Below are 18,711 nucleotides of genomic sequence, written 5' to 3'. Positions count from 1 at the left end.
GGCACGGAAAGGCCACCTCGAGCACAGGGGTCAGTCACCTCTTTCACAAACAAGGCAAAAGGTCAATGCTCTCAGCTCTGGGAGTCTAAAGGGCTCTGTGGCTCCTAAGCCCTGCAGCTGCAGCCAGAAGCAGCACTGAACAGGATGTAAATGCTGAGGATGGCGATGTCAATAAAACTTTATTTACAAAACCAAATTGGTGGTGGTGCTGCTGCTGGTGGTGGTGGTGGTAGTGGTGGTGGTGGTGGTGGTGGTGGTGGTGGTGGTTGCGGACTGGTTCATTTCAAAGCATGCTGGAGTGGCATGGCCACTGAGCATCGGGAAACACAGAAAGGAATGCGACCGGACACAGGGCTCCCAACACCCTAGACGTCGACCTATGGCACTGGAACAGGGTCCCTGAAGGTAAGTCTGGACAGTCAGATAAGGTAAGTACATTTTATTACAAGGAAATGGGACAAGATAAATCTTCTCTTCATCTCGCTATGCTTAAGCATCTTTAAGAGTGCAGGGAATTCATGTCTATCAGTCTGGTTTAGAAAAGTGTTTAGAGACAGCAAGATTAAACTCCATGGTTCCCTGACGAGGGTTCCAGGGATTCTGATATCTGGGTCAAAGTGAAAGTTAAGGTGAAAAAGGCTGTTAGGCAGGGCAAAAAGATTCCAATTTCTGGTCTCTTTGGGCTGTAATTTTTACTGTGTTCAAGGCCATGAATGCAGACAGGGTAATAACGAATACAGAACAAGAAGCTAGAGCTTCATTAAGACAAAACGAAAGTAAAAGTTTTGCACTCTGCACCACTGCCTGAAGCAGGTTTTTCTAAGTCTTTTCCCGAGGATAGCATGTTGACCTTTAGATTCACAGGATGATGATGACAAATTCACCTGCTTTTTCTTTTCCTATAATTAGGCCAGCATCGATTCAAGGTGTGGCCCAACCGACTTATTATAAAGGATGATACTGGTTGGTTGAAAAAGGTAGTAGCTTTCTATGAACCATGTATTAAGTTTTTATGTATATTAAAATTAACATTGGAAAGAACAATGGTAGGAGAGGAAGCTGGAGGACAACTGCTGCAAATGCTTGCTTTTGAAAATGCTAATGAAGAGTACAGGAGAGCATTATTACCTATAAAGGAGGCTGGGGATATTAATGCTTATATGAAGGCATGCAAGGGTATCTTTTCTGAAAATGGAATGATGCATATTTGGCATGTATTGATCCAGATAGAGTTATTAAATTATATGTTTAAATACTCTTGAATATCCTACCGGCAATTTCAGTCAGGATGAGTTGCCTTTAGAATGGGTTTATATTAAATAAAACTTTAACCATACATTAACAAATTATGAGGAACAAATTTCTTTAAGTATTCAGCAAGGCATACAAAGATCTGTTACTCTGTGGGGATATGATTGTGCTGCTATTGTTTTCCCATTTAGCAAAGATAAAGTGGAATATTTAATGCAGATGTCTGAGGTTTTTCAATTAGCCATGATTTCTTACACTGGAAATATTGAATTTCATCCTCCCTATAGTAAATTGTGGGATTGCTTTAAAAAACAAAAAAAAAAATTTGATAAATACACTAATTTTGTTGATCCATTACCATCAGCCTTTACTGTGTTTACAGATGGCTCTAACACCAAGATGGCTTATTGGACCAAAGATTAATTTTGGGAACAAGAATCTTCTTTTGGGTCAGTACAACAAAATGAATTATTAGCGGTAATTAATGTATTCCAGGATTTTACTCATGATGTAAAAATATTATAGCTGAGTCCGCTTATGTTGTAGGAGTAGTACAGAATATTGCGACTGCTGTTGTTTCTACATCTAAGCCGATATTAAATGTTATTCTCACATATTAAAGGACTATTGTTATTATGAAACTCTAGAATATTCATTACACATACTAGATCACATTCAAAATTTCCAGAATCTTTAACACTTGGCAATCATATGGTAGATCAATTAGTGGCCTTTGCTACCCCAGAAGAACACAGTCATAATCATGCCAATACAGGATATTTACATATTAAATATAAGCTTCCCTATTCTCAAGCCAAACAAATTATTGCTAATTGTCCTACGTGTTAGTCTTCATGTATAAAATGTGTTCCATCTCAAATTAATCCCAGAAGGATGCAACTTAATACATCGTGTCAGATCGATATAACCCATATTTCTGAGTTTGGTCACCTTTCACATATAGATGTAAGCATAGATAATTTTTAAAAATTTGTGTGGGCTACACCATTGCCAGGAGTACGCACTGCTCATGTTATACAGCATCTATTGGAAACTTTTGCTGTTATGGGACTGCCTTCTAAAATTAAAATTGATAATGGACCAACATATATTTCTTATCAATATAAACAATTTTGTCAACGATATCATATTGTACATATTACTGGTACAGAACACAATACACAAGGACAAGCTTTTGTTGAAAGAATTCACCACACCATATAATGACAAATTATAAAATTAAAAAGGGGGAAAAGAGATGGCCTTATGCAACCTGAATGGAGTTTGCAGACCAGTCCCAGAGCTATATTGGCACAAGCATTATACGTTATTAATTTTCTTAATTTACCACAAGGTGAAGTTATATCAAGAGCCGATAGACACTTTGTTGAACTTCCCCCCAGAAGGCATGGAACAGACAGTATGGATAAAAATTGCCCGGGATGCTGAATGACAGGAAGGGACATCATTGTATGTAGGGGAGAGGGTTTTGTCTCATTACAGGATGGGAGACTATTCTGGTTACCCGGGAGATGGATCCAAGCACAGAATAATAAGAACTGCTCCCTACCCTCAAAGGAATCCAGTTAAACCAGCTACATTTTCTCCTGATGGATGTTCTCAGGAGATGAGGAGGTGTCCTCCATTACTGAGGCCCTGGCTTCTCTTAGTGTCCACAAACAACAATGGATAAGGATCCGTGCAGTGACAACCCTATTACCTATGTGGGGTCAGGTGAAGCGATTAAGCACTGAAAGGAATAATTTTGTCCCCTTCAGGAAAGTCCTTTACTGCTGAGCACTTATTCTTAGCAATGTGTGTTTTACTCATGGTTTCTTCTTCTGCGGCCAATGCCAGTTATCGGGCTTATATTGCTTATCATGATGAAATCCTACTACTTTTCTGTTAGTAAATATATGGATAATGACACAGAACATGATTGGAAGTTAATTCAAGCCTATTTAGAGGGTAATGAAAGTGCTTCAAAAGTAATTAATGCCTTGAAATATGATGTTCGAATGTCTTTTGGTAAACAGCTAGAAGATACTACTCCTATGGAAATAGCGAAATTATTGGCTGATCAATTGACAGGATTAGATCCCAAGGCTTGGCTTCAAAGGATTTTCCATAGCATGAGAGGAGCTAGTTTTGCCATAATCTTATGTACATTATGTATTATGTTGCTTTATTTTTACATGACTAAACCCCTACAAGGACCTTTAGCTATGTTATGTAAAGTGTTACTTTAAAACAAAAGAAAAAAGAAGGAATTGTTAAGACATAGAGATGCAGCTCCCAGGCAGGGTCAAGAAAGGCCTGGTGACAGATTCAAGTAGGGGCTGGAATGCCGCCCTGGAGAAGAAAATGTTTTTCTCACTTGGCCTTAAAATATGTTCTGCTGTGTCCCGTTTCTATGGAAGTGGTTCTAACGCTCTCTTGGTAATGGTGAGTATATTTTGATTATAATAAGAGAGGTTATTTGTTATATGAATATTTTTAGAAGAAGCTTTCATTTATTCGTCTTTCTTTGTTTAATCTTCCCTCATTGTTCCTGGTATCCTGGGAATAATGATCTTATGGTATCTTGACACAATGAAAATTGTAGTAATGCATATTCTTAGCTTAATAAGGATTAATAAAGCTCGCAACTGCATGCAGTTTCTTATGCCTTTGCTCTGCACCCCCTGTGTCCTGGGGGTATGTGACCATACCCAGGGCCCCAACTCACTACACATTGACAATGGGTCACCCCACAAAACAGAGAAGCATCTACCTTAGTCAAAAATGGACATTTTATTGAATGCATACACTAACACTGATTGATCACATCCATAGCTAAGATACTAGGGGCAGGTCCGTGGCCCAAAATACATTCCTCTAAACCTATAAAGCAAAGAAAGAAAGAAAGAAAGAAAGAAAGAAAGAAAGAAAGAAAGAAAGAAAGAAAGAAAGAAAGAAAGAAAGAGAGAGAGAGAAAGAAAGAAAGAAGGAAAGAAAGAAAGAAAGAAAGAAGGAAAGAAAGAAAGGAAGGAAGGAAGGAAGGAAGGAAGGAAGGAAGGAAGAAGAAAAAACACAAAAAACTTAAGCTTCTCATAGGAACTTCGCAGGAAGTGTTGTCTGGCGGTCAGTTCTGATTAGGCCATTTTAGATGAAACAGTGCATAGTGACCCTTAATGTGACGGGCCCTATATAAAGCTTTTTGGAATATTGGAATTTTAACAAACCTCATCCAGAACATACAGCAGAGGCAAGGATGTGATCACCATGTCCTTGCTCTCTATCAGGTTATTTTTCTGTGTCCTTGATTGTCAGGCATAGAACAGCAACAATCTGAAATAGCTGGTAGACATGGAACAAAGTGGCTAAAACTATAGATGTGGGTTGCACACCTCAACTGTCAATGGCTAATGCTGTCCTAGAGACCTCGGAGGCCCCTCTTGTAAGACTATCTATTGGAAAGTGGAAGCACTGACTTCAAAGTGAACCGGGCCAGCCAGGGAGAGGGCAACATGGGATACATGAGACCCTGTCTAACACCAGCACAAAAACCAACCCTTCATTCAAAGCATCATCTATTAATTCTTTATTATTTACCACTTTCTCCCTACCAGCCTTTCAGTCTGGAATGGTAGAAAAGGACTGGGAATGTTCCTTCTATTCTAAGGACCTTGATCTCTCTTTCCTTAGGTCCACATTAAGAACACATGCAAATGGGTATCACCATCTGAACAACTTAGTATCATCTACTCAGTATATCTAGCCTAACACTGTGCTGTGACAATCTCAAGCTTCCCTGAGTTTCGCTGACCCAGCAAGAAGTATGAAGTACTGAGGCCACACCCCAGTGATCCTTTCAAGGGGTTAGAAGAAAGCCATGAGAGATGCTCCACTTCTTTGTCCTTAGATTAAATCACATTGACACAATGTGGGTGGACTATTTAACCAGACATGTTTCTCCCAACCCCACCTTTCTGAGTTCAGACCATGGCAGAATTCATGCCCCACCACCCTAGATATTGAGTTTAGTGATATGTAATTATTATTTAAACCTATGCATTAAATTTTGTCATTTTGTTAATTTTTGTGGTTTTCACAGTCTTCTTTGATTAACTTTCCTAGTTTTATTAATTTATCCCTGTGTTCTCTGGTATTTTGTCCTTCCCTTCAAACTAAAGTATTCCTTTTAGGATCCTCTACAGAGCTGTCTTACTGGTTATACATATTTTGTTAAATTTATTTTAGTGTGCATTAGTAAGCACAGTAGCTGTGCAGCTGCCTGCCCTCCATGGTACGAGATCTACTTTCCAAACAATAACGCTCAACTCTTACTGACTGTGTAGCATCTTGGCTGCTCTTTGTTGCACTTGGACAGCCCTCAGGACCAGGCTCTCCTCTCCCTTAACCATGGCTGCTGTCCTCTTCCTCTCTCCTCTCCATCACACACGTTCTTCCTTTATTCTTTGGCAGCTTCTTCTTCCTTCTTCCCTCCTCATGATCCTCTCTAGCAAAGCCCTCAGAAACTCCCCTCCCCCATCTCTCTGCTGTGCAGCTGTTGGCTGTTGGCTTCTTTATAATCACAGTTAACTGGGAACAGGGTCAGTTATTTGGGGTTAACCAGTCCTGAGTTCCACAAATTAGCATTAAAATACAAGCAGAATTAGGCCAATCCACTTCAGGGATTTTTGTTTGTTTGGTTGGTTGGTTTGGTTTAATTTTCATTTACCTTTTTACTTGTTATTTTATTTTTGGCTATTTTTTATTAATCGGTTATTTTATTTATTTACATTTCAACTATTGTCCTGCTTTCCACACTCCCCTCATCAAATTTACATCCCATTTCTGCTCAGCTTTGCCTATGTGACAGTGCTCCCCCACCCACACATATCCATTCCCACCTCACACCTCTAGGATCTGCCTTTGGTGGGGCTACAGGCCTCACCTTGAACCATAGAGCATCCTTGCATACACTTTGGCTGACAGTTTGGCCCCTGGGAGCTTGGGGATTAGGGAAAGAAGATCTGGTCAGATATTAAAGCCAATGATTGCTGCATTCTCTTCTTTTTCTGGTTATAGGTGAAATTATGTTTGTGTGCTTCTCTTTTTTTAAATTATTGAGAGAAGATTAATTTCTTGGTTTTTCTTGGGTATAGTTCAGTTTATTGTCTTGGAGTTTTCGTCCTGTTAGCCTCTGTTGTGCTTTCTTACAGAAAAGAATTGTTTAAATTTGGTTTTGTCATGAAATATCCTGGTTCCTCCTTTTATGGTGATTGAGGATTATGCTGGATATAGGAGCCTGTGTCTGCAGTACATCTGCCCAAGATTTTCTGACTTTTAGAATCTCTGTTGAGAAGTCTGGTGTAATTCAGATACATCTGAATTTATTTGTTACTAGATATTTATACCTTACCCCTTTTAATGTTCTTTCTTGATCTGTGCATTTAGCGTTTTAATTATTATGTGAATGGAGGAATTTTTCTGGTACAATTAGTTTGATGTTCTGTAGGCTTGTTGTACCTTTATGGCCTTTTCTTTCTTTACCTTATGGAAGTTTGCTGCTATGATTTGTTGAAGGTGTTTACTGGATCTATGAACTAGAAATCTTAATTCTCTTCTCTATCTATTATCCTTAGGTTTCAACATTTAATTGTGTCCTGAAATTCATGGATGTTTTGGATTCAATAAACCATACATGTTTATCTGAGATGGGTGTTTTGTGCTTTGTGGGATGACCTCCTTGACCCCAGGCTGCATGAAGAATCTCAGTTGACAATGGGGACATAAATTATGAGTATGTGTAGCAAGACCCAGGCCTCTTCCAGGTTCTTAGATATTAACTGAGAACCTCAAATACAGTAGTGATGTGATAGTGTGGTGTGAATCTAGTTACTATTCTCTATTTTGATATAGATGACTCTTTTTGTGTCATGGTCAGCTTATAATGACTAGAAGACCTAAGCTTGAGAATAACCAAAGACTACATTGCTTCTCTAGCAGCTGAGCTTTTAAAAGTCCTGGTGTGACAGCAACTGTTGGTGGACATTCTGGATTATTCCTTCTGTACTTTAACTCTCTGTGTCACTTCCACCATGAGTAAGTTAGTTCAATTCCATAAATTGGAAATCCATCACCTGGAAGAAATACTCTTTTTTTTTAAGATTTATTTATTTATTTATTTATTTATTTATTTATTTATTGTATACAAGTACACCGTGACTGTCTTTAGACACACCAGAAGAGGGCATCAGATCTCATTAGAGATGGTTGTGAGCCATCATGTGGTTGCTGGGATTTGAACTCAGGACCTCTGGAAGAGCAGTCAGTGCTCTTAACCACTAAGCCATCTCTTTAGCCCAAGAAATACTTTCTGAATATGATCTGAGATTTGCCATGGAAAAAGGGTAGCTTGAACTGTCCCACCTGGGTTCTGGGCCTGCACAGGCCTGCTCTCCAAAAGAAACCTGTGTTCACAGCTGTTGGCTGGCTAAGAAAGATTTCACGAGACGTGATACACAGCCCTTGGACTTCTGCTTCAGTCATCTGCACAATTTTTCCCGGACGATATCCTCATACCTCCAGCAGGCGGGTGATGAAGCTGTCCACTCTCAGCTCCCCTTCAGCCATCTTGTGGGCACCAGACTCTCCTCCCTGCAGCAGGAACAAGGGCTTCTCCATGGTGGCTGCAGCAGCAGTGGTGGTTTGGCATTCTCACCTAGGAGGCCCTATGCCTTTCTACCCCAGTTCCAACTCAGCTCAGGCCCGGGCCTTCCCCCATCCACTTCCCACGGAGCAGGGAGAGCAGCACCCACTAGAAATAAAAGGGAAGCCCTTGGTCCTGCCAAGACTGAACCCCCAGTGAAAGGGATTGTTGGGGGGAGGGTGGTAATGGGAGGAGGATGGGGAGGGGACACCAATAGAGAAGGGGAGGGGGAGGGGTAAGGGGGATGTTTGCCTGGAAACCCAGAAAGGTAATAACAATTGAAATATAAATAAGAAATACCCAATTTAATAAAGATGGAGAAAAAAAGATAAAAGTGTCACACATTTAAAACAGAAGAATATGGACCCTAATTTTAAAGGACAGTTCTGTCAATTAACTAAACCTTTAAGGAAGCTCAGAAAATCAGGCCAAACAATATTTTCTCGGTTTATGTATCTGTAATGTCGCATAAATAATAATGTCCGTTTCTTGCTGTTGTGGAGGGAATTAAATAGATAATATGTAATCATGGAAATTTTGAAGTACCATCCATTTTTCTTTTTTTTTTTTTTTTTGGTTCTTTTTTTTCGGAGCTGGGGACCGAACCCAGGGCCTTGCGCTTCCTAGGTAAGCGCTCTACCACTGAGCTAAATCCCCAGCCCCCCATCCATTTTTCTGTTCATTAAATCACTCTTCCTCATTTCATTGATCAAGTATGTATGTTTTCTTTTCATAGTTACATGTATAATAAAACCAGCATAAAAACCTTCAGAATTGTATAAGCTTTCACTTTTAACAAATTAAATTAGTTGTTCTTTGTATTTCTGCTGAACATTTAAATGTTCTTTATATGTCCCAATGCAAGTTTATTAGGTACCTATAAACTTTAAACTCTGTTCCTGAGAGCATGAGTACTATTTAATCATATAGTAACTACACTCAGGCTGTCTTTGTATTAGAACCAATTATATCAGACTCTAAGAAAAATTACTATTGCGTAAAAGTTTGTGTGTGTATGAGTGTGAGTGTCTGTGTGTGTGTGTGAGTGTGTGTGTGTGTGTGTGTGTGTGTGTGTGTGCAGTACATGACCAAACAACTTTCAGGAGCCATTTCTCTCCTTCTGTCATGTGGGTCCCAGGATGTAACCCAGATGTTTGACTTTGGCAATAAATAATATTACCCACTAAATAAATAAATAAACAAACAAAAAACAAGCCACCAATCCACTTTAAAAGTAAAGGCCAGAAGTTCACAGAATAGTAGCATTGGCCTTACCATATCCTTTCTTTGGGGATAGGAAAATTAATGTTCTGAAATCCATGACTTTCAGGAATTGTGATATTCATTGAAATTCAATTCCTTTGCAGATGCTCCAGTTGTTGTGGCCAATTGCTAGAAAGGTCAGCTTAAGCTTGCAGGACGCCCACCATCCCTCCCCCCACCCCACCTCCACAGAAAGCTCAAAAGACACTGCCCAGAACTTACTCCACATTCCCAGAACCACTTTCTTTGTCCATCATTTCCTTGAGACGAAAGGTCAGACTCCTTCACCCTAGTCTCTCCACAATTGACATTCGCCCCTCCCAAAACACTTCTAAGACTGGAAAACATGTCTTAGGATGTATCTGCCAGACTCGGACTGAGAGAAACTAGGGCACTGGTTGTCACTACAACATTGGTGACATAGCAGAGGATGCCAGAACTCTCTAGGAGACAATAGAATGTCCAAGAAGGGACAGCAGATGTCATGGGGAGAGGACTTTGCCTCCCTGCTAATGTTCTCCCTGTACTGAGCATAAGCTGAGGTGCCCTTTCCAGGAGACTTTCCTGGGGCAGAGCCACTGAACACCTCCTTCTTCCAAAGCCAAATTTTCCTCTAGGCTTGATTATAAAAACCTTAGTAATTCCTATGCATCTAAATGAATGTTTCCTTCCAAATCCTGCCCAAAAATGTCTCATCCTAACTCAAATTATCCTTCTTCACCAATATTAGCCATTAAAAATTCCTGAGAAATAATACCAGTTTGAATATGCACTCAAAATGTTCTCCTGTCTTATTATGTACAGGTGCTTGAAATCACATCAAGAAATAGCCTGCATGGAAGGTTGCAACATGGGTGTGTGTTAGGGGAACACTCATGAAGCCTTGTGCTTAGCATTCAACGGTTGCCACAAAATTCCTTAGGAGGAAGACTTGAAATCATTATGGTGCTAGAAACAGTGTGCAGGCCAGTTGGCAGAGGAAAGTGAAACATTAGAGCCACCATTGAAGGCTCCTGTTGGGCCCTACCTTGGTGTTTCCCTCCCCCCTCGCTGAGCCTTTCAGCCTGCTATAGCAAGAAATTGTTTACACCTTTGACAGCTGCTCTTAGCCCCTGATTTGGGGCTGGGATTTTCCCTGGCACCCTTCCTCCCCACTGAGCTTTCCTGCTTCTTGTTTTTAAGAAGCTGTTTATGCCCCTGATTGGGCTGGAACTTTCACCACACAGACTTGTCCTATTTTCCTGTTTGGGGATTTTCACCTGCCTTGTTGATTTTCCACGGCTTTTGCCTCTGGTATATAAGGAGATCTCAGTAAAGCCTTGGTGGCACTCGCTAAAAAGGGGTGACCCGTGTACGTGTTTTCTTTCAACCCCACAAACCTACACCCGATATTCACACACTGTCGGCGCAGGCACTGACAATAGGTATCACAATAGAAACTAGTAACTAGATTTAACCAAACTATCACATTAATGCCGTATTTCGTGGTATTTTTTTTTTTTTTTTTTGCTCTCCTAGAACCTGGAAGAGGCTTGGGGTTTTCTAATCCTACTCATAATTTATTATCCTTCCCAACACTATGTGCTTTGTTCTGTTAATGCTAACAGCGCCATCCAATACCTAGGATATTTTCTACTGACATGTGTGACGTGAGACAAAACAGTCCCTGTCATCCCTCACCTGAATAAACTTCCTTAGAGTTCAGTGTAGTTGGAGGGTCCTTCTTTCCTCTCCAAGATCGAGAAACACTTCCAGTCTTCAGACAAGTGTGTCAGCCATTGTCCAGTGACTGTCCTGAGATGTCTACATTGTCAGCTGAGTGTCGTCATCCAGCCTGCCCTGGAATTGTTGTAGATGATTAATAGGGTTCCAGCCCTAGGATTTAATTCAGTGCTACAGTACTAGCCAAACATGCTCAAAGCCCTAGCTGCCACCCTAGTCCTGTGTGCTCTAGAGAAAGAAAATAAAGAACCACATTGTCTATCAAGTTTCTCCTCCAATAGAAGGAGAATCTGCATCCAGTCTTTTAAGTAACTCTAAGCCCCAGCTTCCCCACAGCTCCCTCCATCGATTGCACTATTGGTGCATTTTCAGTAACGCTCACTTTATTTTTGGTGTGCAAAGAATATGCACCATGTCAGTAAAGTGTGTGTGTGTGTGTGTGTGTGTGTGTGTGTGTGTGTGTGTTCATCCATGAACTCACTATAAATTATTATCAAATGACCCAGAAGACCGTGGAGAAACCTGTCGATGTGCCTGCAGAATTATGTTACTACCGTTCCATGGCACCTTGCAGGTAACACTGAAATACTGGGCTGCTTTAATAGAGCCTAAAACCAGGCTACGCATGGTTTTCGGTGAGATTGTGATGTGCAACACCACAACAGAGATCAGCAGAAGCTTCATTTTTTCCATGCTGCTGTTACCAAGTGAGGCAAAGCCTCATCCCATAGAGAGTCTGGTAGGATCTGATGAAAGGAGTAAACTCAGGGTTGAAATCAAGCCTTTAGAAACAAAGAGAAAAATACAAAGTCAAGGAAAGCAAGAGCTGTCTTTTTCTTTTCTTCCTCTTTTTTTTTCTTGAGAAGATCCACAAGAGAGACAACCCCTTCCTCAAACTAACAATGCACAAGAGAGACAATACATGAATTAAAAATCAGAAATGAAATGAGGGACATAACAATAGACACCGAGCAAATTCCAAAATCATTAGTTCTTACTCCCGAGGACTTTACGCCAGAAAACTGGAATATTCATTCGATATTGTTGATTTTGTAGACAGATAACAATTACCAAAGTTAAATCCAGATCTGGGAAGGTATCTGAATAATACCCCTAAGAAAATAGATACACTCATTAAAGGTTGCATACATTATATATTATATTGCTTTCTTTTTGCATGATTAAACCCCTTCAAGGACAATTAGCTATGTTATAGAAAGTGTTACTTTTAAAACAAAAGGACAAAGAGAGAAATTGAGGAATCATTGAGATACACTTCCCAGACAGGATCAAGGAAAGACGGCTGAGAGATGCAAGCAGGGGCTGGAACGCTGCCCTTGAGAAGAAAATGTTTTTCTCACTTTACCTTACACTATGCTGTACTGTGTCCGTTTTTTGTGGAAGCAGCTCTCATGGTCTCTGGGGTATGACAAGTAGATTGTGATACTAGCAAGAGGGGTGACTTGCTATACAGATATTTTAAGGAGAAGCCTTTGCTTAGTCTCACTTCTTTGCCTAGTCTGCCTCAGTCGTTCCTGATATCATGGGAATAACGATCTTATTATATCTTGCCAAAAGGGAAAGTGAGGTAATTTATATTCATGCCTGTATAAGGGTTAATAAACTTGCAGCTGCATGCAGTTGCATCTGCCTTTGCTTTGCATCCCCTGTGTCCTGGTTATTTGTGACCATACCTGGGCCCCCAACACACTAGATGTTGACAAGCATCACCCTTCTCACTGTCAGGTTTATTTTCTTTCTTTTTTGAAATCTATGATGTGGAGGCGTATTACAGCAACAATATGAAATAGTAGGCAGGCATGTATGAAAATTGCTGTGTTTAAGCTAGGTGTGGGGACAAGTCCTCAAAAGGAGCTGTTAAGATGGGAAACACATAATGCATTTGTTGCTGGAATTGAGTTGCCTCAGCTGTGTTGCTCTGCCTGCTCAGTGTCCATTCAACATCACTCTGTTTCTACAGAGGAACTCAAGGTTTGCCCCAGCCGCCTGTGAGCTGTGATATGGGCAGAGAAAGGCCAGGACACAGTGGTGATTTCCCACTCCTCAGTTATGCTGAATTTTCCACCACTGTACTTGTATACACAAGTACAGTGTGGTCAGTTATTATAGATATTTGTCATTTCTTACAGAGGGCAACTATGATTGACTACACCCAATTCTACAAAAAACAAAATTCAGGAAACCTGGCCGTTGGCAGCAATGAATCAAGAAATATCTAGGATGGTGGGGCATGAATTCTGCCAAGCAATGAACTCAGATAGGTGGGGTTGTGAGGAAGATGTATGGTTGAATATCCCAATAGATTCACGTTGTATCATCTTGATTTAATCTAAGGACAAAGAAGTGCAGTATCTCTGATGGCTTTCTTCTAACCCCTTGAAAGGTTAAGTGGGGTTTGACCTCAGTTCTTCATTCTTCTTGCTGGGGCAGCAACACTCAGGGAAGCTTGAGATTGCCATAGGCACAGTATTAGGCTAGAAATGCTGAGTAGGTGATACTAAGTTGTTCAGATGGTGATACCCATTTCATTTGTTCTTAACGTGGACCTAAGGAAAGACAGATCAAGGTCCTTAGAATAAAAAGATCATTTCCAGTTTTTTTCTACCTTTCCTGAATGAAAGACTGGTTGGCAGAGAATGGTAAAAATTCAAGAATTGGTAGATGATGCTTTGAATGAAGGGTGGGTTTCTGTGCTGGTTTTAGACAGGTTCTCAATTACCCCATCTTGTTCTCTAAGTTGCTCGTCAGGTTCACTTTGAGCTCAAATAAAGCTGCTTCTACTTTCCAACAGGTAGTCTTACAAAGGGGCCTCCAAGGACTGTGAGGACAGCATTAGCCAATGAGAATTGAGGTGTGTAACCCACAACTATAGCTTTATCTGAAAGACCCTCAGACAGAGGAGACTCTCGCTCCAGTCCTGAGGACAATCACCACCCCATGAACACACAGGACTCAGTCTTGATGTAAAAACAAGAGGTTTACTTTGGGATACCAATGCACTGGGGCTCGACACGGTCCTCACGAGGAGGGATGTGAGGAGCCTCAAACAACAGAAATGTACAGCTTAAACAGTCATTTATGATCACACAGTTTCATTAGCTCAGCTATTTCAGTGCCAAGGATAACTAGGCAGATGTTTCTCGTCCTGGGATAAGGCCGTAACCACATCAATGTAGCTATTTCAGTAGGAAGGATGTCTGACTTGATATATGTTTTCTTATCCTGGGGTTCCCAGGACAAGGACCAAGGATATCTGTCTTGGCAGGTGTTTCTGTTCTGGGGTTCCCAGGACAAGGCTATAGCGATGTCAGCCTATAGCACAGCTGCATTCAGTACCAAGGACATCTCACTTCTATAGTGATCAGTCAGCTTCCCAGAGATGTTTCCTGTCTTGTAATTGCCCTGCAGTAAATATGTTCTATACCCTCTGTTCTTATGGTCGGGCAGCTTCCTAGAGAGTGGGTGGGAATGTGCTTTCTGTACTTTCTGGTCTATTGTCTAACGTCTAGGGGCTAAGCGAGGGCCAGCTTAAAAGATTCTCATGCTTAAGAAATGGCTGTACTGATAGCAAACGGGGATCTTTCATATCCACTTTCTTCCAAGTCTACCAGCCATCTCAGATTGGTGGTGTAATATGCCTGACAATCAGGACACAGAAAAATAACTTGATACACAGCAAGGACATTGTGATCATATCCTGTGTCGTTATGTATGTTCTGGATGAGGTTTGTTAAAATGACAATATTGCACAAAGCTTTATATAGGACCCATCAAATTAAGGGTCACTATGCACTGTCATAGCTAAAATGGCCTGGTCAGAAGTGACCACTGGATCACTCTTCTGTAACTTCACATGAGAGGCTTGTGCTTTTTGTGTTTTTTATTTTTGTGGTTTTTTTTCTTATTTATTTATTTATTTATTTATTTATTTATTTATTTATTTATTGATTGATTGATTGATTGATTTATATGTTGTCAGGAAGATAGTTCAAGTCATGGATCTGCCCCCAAAATCTGAGCTTTGCTACTAATACTGTAAACAGTATTAGTGTATGCATTCAATAAAATAACTGGCTTTTTTTTAGTACGATACATGCTTTTGTGTTTTGTGGGGTGATCCATGAAACAGGAGTGAAGATGCTTGTTTCTTACTCTGTCCACTGAGTTATGTCTCTAGGCTTCTCCTACTCCTTTGGCTGCATCCCCCCCCCCACATCTGCTGACTATTTTATTTTTCAGATGAAATCACACGTTATAGCTTAGAGAGGCCTGTAAGCAATCCTGCTTTGGTAACTTAAGTGCAAAGAGGAGAGCCCCACACTCAGTCTGAGGGTGCATTCACTGGTGGACCCAATATTTCAGTTTCCTCTCCTAACAGATCACCACATTGTTGCCAGGACCATAATGAATGCAATTCTTTCTCCTAAAGAATCTGGTGGCAACTGTCAAATGTTAAGCACAAAGCTTCAGGTTGTACCTATAACACACACCCACATTGCCACCTATCCTATAGGCTATTTCTGGGTGAGATTTCATGCACCTGCACATGATGAGACAGGAGACCTCTTTGGCTACTTATAGGAACTGGTGTGATTTCTCAGTAATCTTTAATGGGTAATATTGCTGACTGAGGAGAATTTGAGGTAGGATGAAACATTTCTGTGCAGGGATTGGGGAGGAAGCACTCATTTAGATACATAGCAATGACTTAGGTTTTTCCATTCAAGCCTAGAGCCAAATTTGGCTTTGGAAGCATGTGGTGCTCAGTGGCTATGCCACAGGGAAGTCCCCTGAAAAGGGTCCATCAGCTTTTGCTCAGTACAGGGAGAACATTAGCAGGGAGGCAAAGTCTGTTATCCATGACATCAGCCGTCCCTTCGTGGACATTCTATTGTCTCCTAGAGAGACCTTGGAATCCCTGTGATGTCACCAGTATCGTTGTGACAACCAATTCCCTACTTTTTCTCTTAGTGTCCAAAGGATATATCCACAGACATGTTTGCCCGTCTTCTCAGGCGCTTTGGGAGAGTTGATGTTGATAGAGAAGAGTCTAGAGTGAAGCAAACGAAACCTAAAGGTAATGATGGACACAGGACATGGGGAATGTGGAGTAAGTTCTGGGCAGTGTATGTTGATCTTCCTCTCAGGAGTGAGTGTGGGGGCCTTCAGCTGGCCTTTATAGCAATGGGCCACAACCACTGGAACATCTCCACAGATATTGAATTCCATGATTATCACAATTCCTGAAAGTCAAGGTTTTCACATCATTAGTTTCTCCATAACCACATGGAGGATATGGCAATGCCTATGCTATTATTGGGTGAACTTCTAGTCTTTACTTTTACAGTGCATTCGGTATGTTAAATTGATATTATAACACCACCAGGAGTCATGGAGGGTATAACTTTTCTGAATTAAACAGGGCATCAATGTACTTCACTTTCATTGCTTCTTTAAATTCAGTGACTATCTGACAGTAGTAAGAGGGAGAGAACTGTGCTCCTGGCCATGACCTTATATTCTTAGAACTCCTCTGAGTACCTCTGGCTGACGGGGCCAAACTTACCTTCATATATTAGAGGTTCTGTGTGGCAGATATTTTTCTACAGTAGCCAAACTATATGGAGCAGGTAGAGAAAGAGCCTGTAACCTATTGGCACTTCTGGGGCATTTGTCATTTCAGTAGGGGGAATTAATAAGTCTGTTGACCATGTCCTCCCCCTACATGACTTTTTAATGCAAAGTTATTGGACTAGAGTAACAGTGTAGGATATCTGAGTTTCCCTGATCAATCAATTCATTGTGGATGCTGAATTGATGATCTGACTTCTGAAACCAGAGGGGTGAGGGTCCTGAAACCAGGTTGTAGCCTGCGTACCTGATAATAATCCTGGAGAAGGCATCTCTCTGGTACTTGTAAGCCTGTGTGGGCGGGCATAGGGAACACCTGGCTGCTTACATCTCTTGGTCTCTATATAGTAGTGGGGGGACTGTGATCCACTTAGGATGCCTCTTACACAGACCAAACTTCTTGCAGTGACACTGGCTTCCAAGCATGTTCTCCTGTTTAGACCTCACTTTGGTCTGTGTATGCTCTATGCATTCACCCCATGCGGGTTCACTTGTGTTCTTCTACCTACAGAGGCCTGCAGACAGACGTCATCCCCTGAAAATATCCTAAACAAGGTGCAGGACAACGAGGAAGAGGAGAGGCTGAATAGAGAACTGGAGCTAACTACCAAGGAGAGAAATGAGCTGACAGATCGCCTCCTTTATGTGACAGGTGGATCCATGAACAAGAGGTATGCATTGCTCCAAACAAAGGACCTTGTTCTAAACCTCATCTCCCATAGAGAGGAGATTCAGAACCTGACCCTTACTGAGGAGTGAGTTTGGACATGGACTCTCTGATTCTGCCTGTTGAAAATCTGAACTTGTGATCTGAGTGAAGAACTCAGGGATAAAGTCACTGGAGCATGAGTTCCCAGTGTACAATTGGAAAGCCCTTGACAAGTGGCAGCTTTGCAAGGTTCTAGGTGCTGTGAGTTTGTGGACAGTGTTTGTACTTGCTAGGAATGTGACTGAACGCTATCATCTCATGGCAGCACCCTTAGGTAACAGGTCCCACATTGTTCATCTCCATGCTTAACTAGAAGGCCTGAGACTCTGGCCTGTTCCTTCTTGTCTGTGTGCCTTAAACACTGAGACAGTAATGGTGCATACATTTCTAATGATTCTCATTGTGCTCTTTCCATATTTGTCTCTCTTTCTCATTCTCTGAGTCTGTTTAATTTTCTTTTCTTGTGGGTGTGTCCCAGTTTGTGTGTCTGTGTGTGCACAGGTCTGCATGCATATGCACAACTTTTATATGTTTCTGTGTCCCTCCACCCTTGGAATGTAGGGGTCTGTTTTTTGACCTCAGGATATACCTGTATAATAGTTTCATGGAGGTGTAAGTACTTTATTTTGGAAGCCCCACTTTCAACAGTACAGTTCTTTGCCTGTGTGGTCACATTTGTCTATACATTTGTATGCCTTGAGCAGATTATAAGTTTGTGGCAATATCTGGTCTCATCTCCAGAATTATGTGTACTGTCTGCCTCTAGAATATTAGTTATTCGGCTTGTAGCATTCCACTTGTCAAAACAGGAAAAATGAAATCAGAGGTTTCTGAATGTGTGTGTGTGTGTGTGTGTGTGTGTGTGTGTGTGTGTGTGTGTGTGTGTGGTTTGGTAAGCTCTGTGGCCTAGGCTCTTGACAGCATAACAGGTTTGAATGCAGATCCAGCCCTCCTGATTGAAAAAAGTGAGCCAGGGAACCCTTTATCTGGGTGCTTAGCTTCTGTTGTCCTGGGCACACAATACCAAGTTTCTGAAGCTGAAGAATTCAAATATGTAGAATTCAGAAAGTGTCCTTCCAGGACTGGGGTAGTACAGGACACAGCCTGAGTTCATATAATCCTAAACCTCGATGTTCATTGGGTTCTATCTTCCTGGGGCCAGCCCCTACTTCAGGCCAAATCCATTTTATGAAAACTTGAAGATAAAGGAGAAAGAGGTCATGTCATTACTGCACAACTTAGACACAAAGAACATTGAACATCGTGAGAAATTTCAGGAGCTCAAGAAGGAGATTAACTTCTATCGGTAAGTACTGGTCAGAAGGGCCCCTCACTTGTGGAATGGCCATTGCTGCCTCTCTTTTTTCTGGACTGGAGAGTCTGCAGCTCTGGGTCCATGTCTTCTGCTGTTTAAATA

This window comes from Rattus norvegicus, chromosome 19 (assembly GCF_036323735.1).
Source record: "Rattus norvegicus strain BN/NHsdMcwi chromosome 19, GRCr8, whole genome shotgun sequence".
Classification (NCBI taxonomy): domain Eukaryota; kingdom Metazoa; phylum Chordata; class Mammalia; order Rodentia; family Muridae; genus Rattus; species Rattus norvegicus.
This window is presented reverse-complemented; position numbering follows the sequence as displayed.